An 11,967-nucleotide genomic window follows, 5' to 3' on the forward strand; every position below is an offset into this window, starting at 1 on the left:
TTTTCTAAAAGTTTCATATTTTAAGTTTTACATTCAAGTCTAGAATTCATTTTTAGTTACTATTTTTATAAGATACGAAGTTTAAGGTTTTGTTTTGATTGTCTGTGTTCAGTTCCTCAGTCGTGTTCAACTCTGTGACCCCAGGGACTGTAGCCCACCAGCTTCTCTTTCCGTGGGACTTCCAGGCAAGAATACTGAGTGAGTAGTCAATTGCTTGGACACTGTTTGTGAAAAAGTGATCCTTCCTTTGTTGAATTGTTTTTGCACATTGTCAAAATTCAGTTGGGCATACATGTGTGAGTATATTTTGGGTTTCACTATTCTATCAATTAATTTATCTATCTCTCCACCACAACCATATCTCACTTTTTTGCAGTAGCTAACTAGAAAAAATGTGATTTTTAGTGGAGGAATCTTCTCACTTTACCCTTCTTTTTCAAGATTGTCTTAGTCATTCTGGGACATGTGCTGAGACAATTTTTCATATAAATTTCAAAATGCATGTTAAGTTGCCTCAGTAATGTCTGACACTTTGCAACCCCATGGACTGTAGCCTTCTAGGCTTCTCTGTCCATGGGATTCTCCAGGCAAGAATACTGTCCCAGAATGGGTTGTCATGCCCTCCTCCAGAGGATCTTCCCGACCCAAGGATCGAACCCACAGCTCTTACGTCTCTTGCACTGGCAGGTGGGTTCTTTACCAGCTGAGCCCTGTGTGTTTCTACACACATACACACACACACAAAAAAAAATTGCTAGGATTTTTATAAGAATTGCACTAAACCTACTGATCAGTTTGAGGAGAATTGCCTTCCAACCCATGAGCATGGTATACCTCTTCATTTAATTGGGTGGTCTTTGATTTCTTTCCTCACAAATTTCAGCATATAAATCCTGTACATGTTTTGCTAAGTAAATATGTAAGTACTTCATTTTCTTTGGAATGACTGTAAATAGTATTGTTTTTAATTGTAGTTACTTCATTGTTGATTTATAGAAATATGATTGCATTTTTCTGTTGTTCTTGTATCTTGCAACCTTGCTGAATTTATTAGCTCTAAAGAGATTTTTCTTCTCCTTGGAATATTCTATGTAGACAATCATATATTCTGCAAGGAGAAATAGTTTGGTTTTCTTGAGAAATAGTTTTATATCTTCCTTTCCCATCTGTATGTCTTTTATTTCTTTTTCTTGACTTATTAAAATGGCTAGAACTTCCAGTACTGTGTTCAATAAGAGTGGTGAGAGTGGACATGCTTACCTTTCTTCCAAAATTAGGAAGAAAGCATTGTTTTTCACCATTAAGTGTGATGTCAGCTAAGATTTTTATACACGCTCTTTGTTAAGCTGAAGTAATTCTCCTCTATTCTTAACTAAGTACTGAATGAGTGAATTTTATTTTCACATAATTCTGATGCAATATATGGAGGAGGAGAGCAAAATAAGTGAGGTAACCAGTAAGATGACTATCACAGTACTCCAGGTGAGAGATGATGGTAACCTAGACTAAGATGATGGTGGTGATATGGATTAGGAGATAAGAGGGCAGATTCAAGATATACTTTGTTGTATAACCCATAGGACTTGCTGATGGATTGGGTGGTTAGAGTCAGAAATTGCATTTGGCTACAAATAACAGAAAACTCTGGGCTTCCAAGGTGGCTCAGTAGTAAAAGAATCCTCTTGCAATGCAAGAGAAGCAGGAAATGTGGGTTTGATCCCTGGGGCAGGAACATCCCCTGGAGAAGGAAATGGCAACCCAGTCCAGTATTCTTGCCTGGGAAATCCCATGGACAGATAAGGTTGACAGGCTACAGTCCATGGGGTCACAAAAGAGTTGGACATGACTTAGCAACTAAACAACAACAAACAGAAAACTCTACTACAATGACTTAAGTAGAGGCTTCCCCCTCACCCCCGCCCTGCACAAAAAGAAGTCTGAGAATAAGCAGTTCTATCAATCTCATCTGTGTCTCAGATCCTTTTATTCTTTGCTGTTTCATAATAACATATGACTTTGAACCATATAGTCACAAGATGGATGTGGTACTTCTAGGTACCACAGATAAGTTCCAGTAAGAAAGACAGAGTTGCAAAATTTTTCTTTTAGTGATACTTTATTCAGAAAGTTAAGCACTTCCAGAGACATTTATCTATATTTCCTTAATGAAAACTATGTCATGAAAAAAAAAAAAAAACCTATGTCACTGACCACTCAATTGCAAGGGAAGCTAGGGAATTGATATTTTACTTTCCAGTCTCTAAAGTAGGGAAAAACAGGGAATAGCTAATTGCAGTGGACACTAAGTGAGCCAATCCATAGTACCTACCACACTAAGGATGATGGAAATAAGGAAAAATGGATTACTTCCATATTTCTGGTTGACAGATTACATTACTGTTTACTAGGATGTATAAGAGTGGAAGAGACATGGATGTTAAGAGAAAGCAATAGTTCAGCATTGGCCACATTGAGATTAAAATGTTTATGAAGCATCTAGAATGTCAAGCAAAGAATTACATACATGAAGCTGAAATTCAGAAATGTCAATACTGAAGGTAATAATCTTGAAGTTACCAGGATACTGATGGTATTTAGAGCTATTGAGCTATATAAGATCACCTTGGAAGAAAAAAAGTAGTTGTACACAGCTTTGAGGAACTCCAATATTTAAGTATTGCTTTGGGAAAAGTGAACTCACAAAATAGACTGAGTAGCTAAAAAGTGTGGAGAAGGCAATGGCACCCCACTCCAGTACTTTTGCCTGGAAAATCCCATGGATGGAGGACCCTGGTAGGCTGCAGTCCATGGGGTCGTGAAGAGTCAGATATGACTGAGCGACTTCACTTTCACTTTTCACTTTCATGCATTGGAGAAGGAAATGGCAACCCACTCCACTGTTCTTGCCTGGAGAATCCTAGGGACGGGGGAGCCTGGTGGGCTGCCGTCTATGGGGTCTCACAGAGTTGGACACGACTGAAGCGACTTAGCAGCAGTAGCAGCAGCTAAAAAGCAAATAGAGAAACCACGAAAGAGGCATTAAAGGCATAAATGGAAATATGTGTTTCACGGAGAAGGTATTCTATAGAGTAGAATGCTACTGAGAGAAGATAAATAAGATAAAGAGAGAAACTTCCATTGAATTTAGCAGCATGAAAGTAGTTGATGATTGAATTAATTAAAACCAATTTCAGAGTCAAGAAATAAAAAATCCACTTAAACCCCAAATAGGAGTCTGTTATTTTTCCCACACAACAAAAAGTCTGGATGTAAGCAGCTAAAGGTATTAGGGAGCCAATCATCAGAGCCTACTGCTTTGTGATTCCCTTGGACTTTCTCTCATGACTAGAAAGTGGGTGTCCTTGCTCTGGGCTCATGTACAAAACAGCAGAAGAAAAGGAAAGGTGTGGTGCCAACACCATATACCCTTTACCAAGAGTAGAAAAACTCCCCCTTCCCTCAGAATTATTTTGCATCTCATTAGTCAGACCTATGTAACACAGTCATCCTGAACTTCAGGGGAAACTCCGGGAAGGTGAGTTTAACAATAAATTGTTAAAGCAACATTAAAGCAACAACAGCTTTAATGGTATGGGATAGTGAGACTGAAACCAGATTACAGGGGATTGAAGAGTGAATGGGAGATGGTGAGGTAGCAAAATGCAACAGATAGAAACATTTTCTATTCATTTGGCCAGAAATTTACTTGTGAAGGGTTTCCCTGGTGGCTCAGATGGTAAAGGATCTGCCTGCAATGCGGGAGACCTGGGTTTGATCCCTGGGTTGGGAAGGTCTCTGGGTTGGGAAGCTCTCTGGGTTGCAGAAGGGAACAGCTACCCACTCCAGTATTCTAGCCTGGAAAATTCCATGGACTGTACAGTCCAAGGAGTCACAAAGAGTTAGACGCAACTTTCACTTTCACTTTAGTTGTGAAGAGGAGCAGAGAAGTAGGATGGTATCTAGATTGAGTTGTAAGGTCCAGTGATGTTTTTTACTTTGTATTATTGTTGTTGTTGCTGTTAACATGAAGTAAAAAATTATGTTTGTAAAATGATGAGAATGATCATTGTGAGGAGGGGAGAGACAATTGATACAAAAGGAAAGAGAATGAAACTAAAGACTCCAAAACATTCATGCTGGTAGGTTCTAGCCTGCTTATGATGTTCCCTTCCTGATAACCTGCCTATGGACTTTGGACTTGCTTAGTCACCTTCACAATTGTATCAACTTATTCCCTATAATAGATCACTTAAAATTTCCAGTTCTGCTTCTGGGACTGAATCCTGACTGATACAGAATTTGATCCTCAAAAAGTCCTCGAAGAGGCAATAAAATTATGTATTAGTTTCTATGAAAGAAGACAGGAGGCGAAGGAAAGTTGCATGGCTCAAGGTAGCCCAGAGTTAAAACTCCCCTCCAGGTCCTCCCCACCATTCTAGGCAAAACAAAGAACTTTCTCACCAGAAGAAAAAAATAGACATTAGGTTGATTACGCCCAGCTCCAAACCGGCCCAGCCTCTGGCCCACCTCCAGAACTCCTTGCCCCAGCCATTTAAGAGATAACTACTCCCAGCAACCTTGGAAAAGAACAGGCCCCCTTAAGACAGTGGCTTTCTACATACATGCCTATATATACTTACTCTTTTCTTAGATAAGTGAAACAGCTCACTAATCTGACTGCTGCCCCTGCTCGCCTCGTTAAAGGTGATCTGATCCTGCTCGCCTCATTAGAGGTGATCTGTTCCTGTAGAGTGCCAGTCTCATTCTTTTTCTGAACCTCGCCTACTCTAACTCCTGACCTTACATTTTTGGTGCCGAAACCCAGGGGGTTGAGGTTCCTTCTCCTTCTCCACGGCCAGCTCTTCGGAGAGTGGAAGCCTGCCGAGCTTGCTTTCCTGCCCGGGCTCCTTGAGAGGACGCCCTGTGCCTTCATGAGCAGTACAAGTCCTGTGTAAAGGCTTTATTGGTTTTCTATGTACCACGAGGAATATTGGCCTCTCTCTCCCTCTCTCTCTTCCTGCTTTCTCTACACTCTCTTTTTCTTGAGACTGACCAACTCCAGGACATAAGCCTTTTGCCATTTGACTGCTTTACATGCAACACTCCATTCAAGCCGGCCCCTAAATTAAGATAAGATCCAATCTGGACAGTTTTCTAGAAGCGCCCTAAAACTTAGTCCTCTCCGGGTGCCGGGGACCCCCAGCCTAAGGCCACTCTGAAGGCAACGGTGCGGGACGCTCCACCTCGACACAGAGCTCTCTTCTCGTAACTCCTCTTGCAACTAGGGGTGACGACTTAAGCTCCCAGTAGGAGCCTCCGCTTGCCTTTCAATTATGGGGTCTGGCCAATCTCTCCCAAAGGATTCCCCTCTGGCCTGTGTTCTCAAAAATCTCAAGCCACTCTCTCTCACTGAACTCAAAGCAAATCGCTTAAAACAACTCTGTATACAGATCTGGCCTCAATACCAATTAGACAACCAAAACCGCTGGCCTGAGTTCGGGACTTTCTATTTCAATATTTTATCAGATCTCACTAAGTTCCTCAAATGGAATGGCAAAGGGTTGGAGGTCCCACATGCCCAAGCCTTTTGGGCCCTTTGGAACAGGCCCTCCCTATGCAAAAACTGCTCCACCCATGAGGTCCTTCTATGTACCTTGCTTCCCAAACAAAAGGGCTCTTCTTCTTCAACCACCGGTCAAGACCTTCTGCACCCCCAGAGTTTGACCCAGCGGACGAGCCCCCTCCCTAGCCACCACCCCACCAACCCTCTCCTTCCCCCTCATCCAATTCCAAAACCTCTCCTGACTCCCCCTCAACCCCGCTACCCCATCTCCCTGACTCCACCTCCCCTCTTCTCTCTCCTCCTCCCACACGGTCCTGTACCCAACACGTTTCCCCTGAGAGAGGTGGCAGGACCAGAGGGCCCCACCTGAGTCCATGTGCCATTTTCATTGTCAGATGAGCCGGATAGAAGACAAGTTAGGATCATTTTCTGAAAATCCTACCAGATACAGAAAAGAATTCTGAGACTCTCCCAGGCCTATAACCTCACATGGAGTGACATATATCATATCCTAAATGCCACTCTCACCCCAGATGAAAAAGACCATATCTGGCAAGCAGCAAAAGCCCATGCCCATCACTTGCATAACCAAGACCAGGATAGCCCAGTTGTTGATGAGGCGGTGCCTCAATTAGATCCCCACTGGACTTACCAGCTCAATGACCCAGGTATCAAGAGACTCAATCATATGATTACTTGCCTTCTAGAAGGAATGCAGAAAAATATTCATATCCATGTCAATTATGATAAAGTCAGAGAAATCACCCAAGGGGCAGACAAAAATCCAGCCCTACTCTTGGCACGCCTCATAGAGGCAGTCCAAAAGTATACTAACCTAGATATCACCACCCCTGCTGGATTACTCTACCTTCATGTTCAATTCATCAGCCAGTCCACCCCTAACATTAGACGCAAGCTTCGACAACTAGAGAAGGGACTTAAGAACCCCCCGAACCCTACTTCCGATGTAACCAGTCAGGACACTGAGCAAAGGCATGCCCAAACCTGAGGCCCCCTACAAAAGCATGCCTGACCTGTGGCCAGTGGGGACACTGGAAGATGGACTGTCCCCAGGGGCGCCCTGATGCCCCTGGAGAGGTCCCACCTCCCAGACCTGGAGAATGGAATGTCTAAAGAGACACCCTGGCACCCCTGGGGAGATCCCCACTTCTCCCCAGAACCCCAGCCCAACACTACGAGAGTTGTTCCAATGACGGGGCCCACGTTCCAGCCCCCCAGCCTGTGTCCCGGACACAAGCTCAGAACTTAGGGCAGACAGGGTAGTGGCTGGAAAAAAGACCTCCTTTATAATAGACACTGGAGCCACTTTCTCTCTTCTAACTTCCTACTCTGGCCTAACTCAGAACTAACAATCAAGGTGGTCTCTGGAGTTCCCTTAAGGCCAAAAATCAGCCCTCCATTACTCTGTCAGTTTGGAAAATCGACCGTCGTACCTCATCCCTCATAATGTTTAAGCGCCCAATGGCATTCCTGCTGCTGCTGCTGCTGCTAAGTCGCTTCAGTCGTGTCCAACTCTGTGCGACCCCATAGATGGCAGCTCAACAGGCTCCACCGTCCCTGGGATTCTCCAGGCAAGAACACTGGAGTGGGTTGCCATTTCCTTCTCCAATGCATGAAAGTGAAAAGTGAAAGTAAAGTTGCTCAGTCATGTCCGACTCTTCGCGACCCCATGGACTGCAGCCCACCAGGCTCCTCCGTCCATGGGATTTTCCAGGCAAGAGTACCGGAGTGGGTGCCATTGCCTTCTCCAATGGCACTCCTAGGGAGAGATCTATTATCTAAATTGGGAGTCTTTATTACCATACCCCATCCCCTTGTTACAGTCTCTATATTCTGCATGCAGATGGCACCTGGACCATCCCTATCCCTCACCCCTGACCTTCCCTTGGATCTACCCACCTTAGACTCCCAAGTCTGGGATACTGATCACCCATCCATAGCCAAACATCATCCCCCAGTCCACATTACCCTAAAAGACCCCTCGACTATAATCACCCAACAACAGTACTCTCTCACCCCGGAGGCCCACAAGGGACTTAAGCCTATCATACACCATCTTCTTCAAGCCTCTATCCTAATTCCTACCCATTCATCACACAACACCCCTATTCTGGCAGTAAGAAAGGGACCAAACTCTTGGAGACTGGTCCAGGACCAGAGAAAAATCAGTGAGGCTATTACACCAACATTCCCAGTAGTCCCTAATCCTTACACCCTTCTGTCTACCATACCCCCAACTGCAACCTGCTTCACAGTATTAGATCTCAAAGATGCCTTTTTCACCATCCCCCTCCACCCCCTCTCCCAACCCCTTTTCGCCTTCACGTGGCAAGACCCAAGACTCACATTTCCCAACAACTAACATGGACAGTTCTCCTCCAGGGGTTCAGAGACAGCCCCCACTTTTTTGGACAGGCTTTACAAAAGGGCCTACAGACACTTGACCTAGCTCCAAGTCATCTCCTCCAATATGTAGATGACCTCCTCCTTTGTAGGCCAACCTGAAAACTCTGCTTCCAACATACTCCCAAACTCCTTGGGGCCCTGGGATCCTGGGGTTATTGGGTGTCCCAATCCAAGGCCCAAGAAGTACAGACAAATGTCACCTACTTGGTCTCTCCATATCCTACCAACAAAGAACTATTCCCCCAGATAGAATCCAGGCCTTGATTAACTGTCCACTTCCAAAAACAAAAAGGGAGCTCCTGTCTATGCTCAACCTCCTAAACTTTTCCTGTATCTGGATCCCTAACTTCCCCCTCATTGCAAAGCCGCTCTATGAGGCAACTAAAGGATGTCTGGATGAGCCCTTCTTTAACCCCTTCTCGCTGGCTAATCCTCTTCACCAGCTCACCCAGAGCCTCCTCCGAGTGCCAACTCTCCACCTGCCAGATCACACCAGACCATTCTTTGTCTTTGCCCATTCCAACCAAGGACACGCCCTGGGATTTCTATGTCAGCAGGCCAGAGACACCTGGGCTCCCATAGCCTGTCAAAACAGCTTGACATGGTGACCAAGGGGTGGCCTCCCTGCATGCAGGCCATGGCTGCTATCGCAGCCCTCGTACCCGAAGCAAATAAACTGTCTAGGAAGCCCCTTGAACAGTCTGTTCTCCACACACCTTCCGAGACTTACTATCACTTCGGGCTTTCCTCTCTCTTCGCCCTGCCAGGGTACAGGTCCTACATGCCTTTTTCCTCGACCCTCAGCTCTCATTCTCCCCCTGCTCTCCCCTTAACCCCACCAGCTTATTATCTACATCCCCTACAACAGACCCTCTCCTATATAGCTACAGCCTAACAGTAGATCTTACCCAAAACCCATTTCAACATTTAACAGATCAGCCCATCCTAGACCCAGACACCCCACACTGGTTCACTGATGGCAGCTCTCAAAAATCCCACCCTTCGCAGCAGGATATGCCATCATCCAGGGGGACCTTCGTCACAATCACGAAACCCAGGCAATTGAAGCTTCACCTCTGCACCTCACACCACCTCCCAACAGGCAGAACTGATAGCTCTCACCAGAGCTTTGACTCTGGCTAACAGTCTAAGGGTTAACATCCACACAGACTCCAAATATGCCTGTAACATACTTCACTCAAACATCCTAATATGGAGAGAAAGAGGTTTCCTAACCCAAAAGGGATCCCCCATGATTAATTCAGACCTGATCCACAAACTTCTAGAGGCAGCACTCTTACCAAATAAAGCCGCCATCCTCCACTGTAGGGGACATCAAAAGAGAAGTCTCATGTCAGCCTACAACAATGCTGCAGACCAGAAGGCAAAAGATATAGTCCTGTCCCATCCTTCCCTCCAGTCCCCTGTCATGTTAGCTCTGACTCCACCCGGCCCTCCCACCACCAGAGAAATCCTCTCTTGTCTACACTCACTTTTTCATCCCTCATCCAAGACACTCCAACAGTTCCTCAACTGTTGCGTAACCACTTCCCCATATCCAATGCTGACCAACAATATTTAGATAACCTTACCCACTCCTGTCAAACATGTCAACGTACTAACCCCAATTCCAACCTTAAACCGACATCCTTTCCAACCCATCAAATGCGAGGCAGCCTCCCAGCACAGGATTGGCAGATAGACTTTACACATATGCGCCCGGTCCGGAGAGTCAGATACCTCCTGGTCCTTGTGGACACCTTTTCGGGATGGGTAGAAGCATTTCCCACTACACACAAAAGAGCCCACACCATGGCCCAGATCCTCCTCACAGAAATTATCCCCAGGTTTGGCCAGCCTTCATCCCTACAGTCTGATGAAGCCTGGAATTTACATCCAAGGTCACCCAACAACTTGTCCAATTCTTACAGATACCCTGGAAATTTCACATTCCATATCATCCCCAGTCCTCAGGAAAGACAGAAAGGATAAATAGAATAATCAAAGAAACTCTTACCAAATTAATCTGGATTGGACTAAACATTTGCCGATTGTTCATCTCACAGTGTGGGCTTTGCCCAGAAAGCCCCTGGGGCTGAGCGCCTTTGAGGTGATGTATGGAAGGCCCATACTCCCTCCTGGACTCCCCCCCCGAACCTCCTCCCATACCAAGCTTCCTACACTCCCCTCTGCTGGCAGAACTCTGCAATGCCCTCTGGAAATACGTCAACCACAACTTGCCTGCCCCTGACCCCCAAGCCCCCTTGGCCCCTTTACAGTTGGGGACATGGTCTATCTGTCAGATAATGCCCAGGGTGACCTAACCCCAAAGTGGCAGGGACCATTCAAAATCATCCTCCTTACCCCAACTGGAGCTAAACTCAACAAGGTCACTTCCTGGGTACACCTCTCGCCTAAAACAGGTCACCTCCGATCCTGCATTGCCCTCCTTAACTGACCCCTATCAGGCCTCCCTCACAGGATCCACCTCCTTAAAATTCACCCGGCGACAACCTCTGTCGATTATCCGAGAAGATGCTGAATGACCTGGACACTCACAACCTACAACTGTTCCTGACCCAACAGCTCCAACCCTGATATAACAGAAACATGCCTAGACAAAAGCCTGTAGTTAACTCTTAACATGTTTTGAAATAGACAACCCACTTTGCCTGAGATGTCAGCCTTAGACAGATTAGTACAACTTCAAGCCAAAATAAAAAAAAAAAAATGAGGGCAAAGGGACCTTTTAAATCTTAAAGCAGAAAAGTGAGTTCTCTGTCTGTCAGTAAAAAAGGTTTGTGGAAAATGAAACCCAAGAAGAAAGTTCTATGTGTGGTACATTTTATTAAGAGAAAAAGAAGTATGGCTTACAGATGGCTATTCTATGAATGGGCAAATAAAGTGATGAATACAGAAAGTGTAAAAAAGGTTTGTGGTAAGTAGAAGAGAGTTTTGCGCATGATACAAGTTTCTTAAGACATTAAACTGCCTTTGCAAAAAAAAAAAAACAACCATATGTTTCTATCCTACTACCCACTGGAGACATTCCTCAAAGAAGAAGAGGTAAAACAAAGAGTCTACCCCCAAGGAAAATGCTCCCACAGAAAAAGACGAGCTGGCATAGCCCCTCCTGACTGGGACTGCCATAGCAGCAGCCCTGGACACCGAGACTGCGGGCATCTCCATCTCGGCCCATTTCAACTACTAACTGTCCCAAGAACTTAATGAGGATATGGAGCAAGTAGCAGAGTCCTTTGTTTCAGCCAAAAGGCAAATTAATTCATTGGCTTCTGTGGCCCTACAAAATAGGCGAGCCCTGGACCTTCTCACCACAGAAAAGGGAGGGACCTGCCTTTTTCTAGGGGAATACTGCTGCTATTTTGTTAATGAAACGGGCATAGTCAAGGGCAGAATCAAAGAACTTAGAGACAGAATTGAACGCTGCAAAAAAGAGTTACAAAACCTTTACACTCCCCAAAACCTCTTCCAACAAGCCCTCCCTTGGTTACTCCCTTTCTTGAGACCACTGGTACTTATTTTATTCCTCTTATTTGGACTCTGTCTCCTCAATCTCTTTCAAAGGTTTCTCCAGCAACGGATTCGGGCCATGTCTCGAGACCAAGTCAAGACTGTTCTTTTGCTTGAAACCCGGATGGCGAGAATAAAAAAGCAACACTACAAGCCTTGGACTTCCTTCCTCCCAGACTACAAACCCCTGACCCTCATTTATCAACACGAAGAAGCCCTGAACATTAACAGCGCCAACATCTCTTTCTCTTTTTATATATATTCCTTAAGGTCTGGAATGAAGGAAAGTTGCATGGCTCAAGGTAGCCCAGAGTTAAAACTCCCCTCCAGGTCCTCCCCACCATTCTAGGCAAAACAAAGAACTTTCTCACCAGAAGAAAAAAATAGACATTAGGTTGATTACACCCAGCTCCAAACCGGCCCAGCCTCTGGCCCACCTCCAGAAC

General features: G+C 45.2%; 1 pseudogene; it reads right to left on the bottom strand.

Annotated features, from left to right (window-relative positions):
* Positions 1 to 5,081, bottom strand: part of LOC129656412 (bile acid receptor-like) — a 43,504-nt pseudogene extending 38,423 nt beyond the window's left edge.
* Between the last annotated feature and the right edge of the window lie 6,886 nt (positions 5,082 to 11,967).

Source organism: Bubalus kerabau, chromosome 6, assembly GCF_029407905.1.
Source record: "Bubalus kerabau isolate K-KA32 ecotype Philippines breed swamp buffalo chromosome 6, PCC_UOA_SB_1v2, whole genome shotgun sequence".
Taxonomy (NCBI): Eukaryota; Metazoa; Chordata; class Mammalia; order Artiodactyla; family Bovidae; genus Bubalus; species Bubalus kerabau.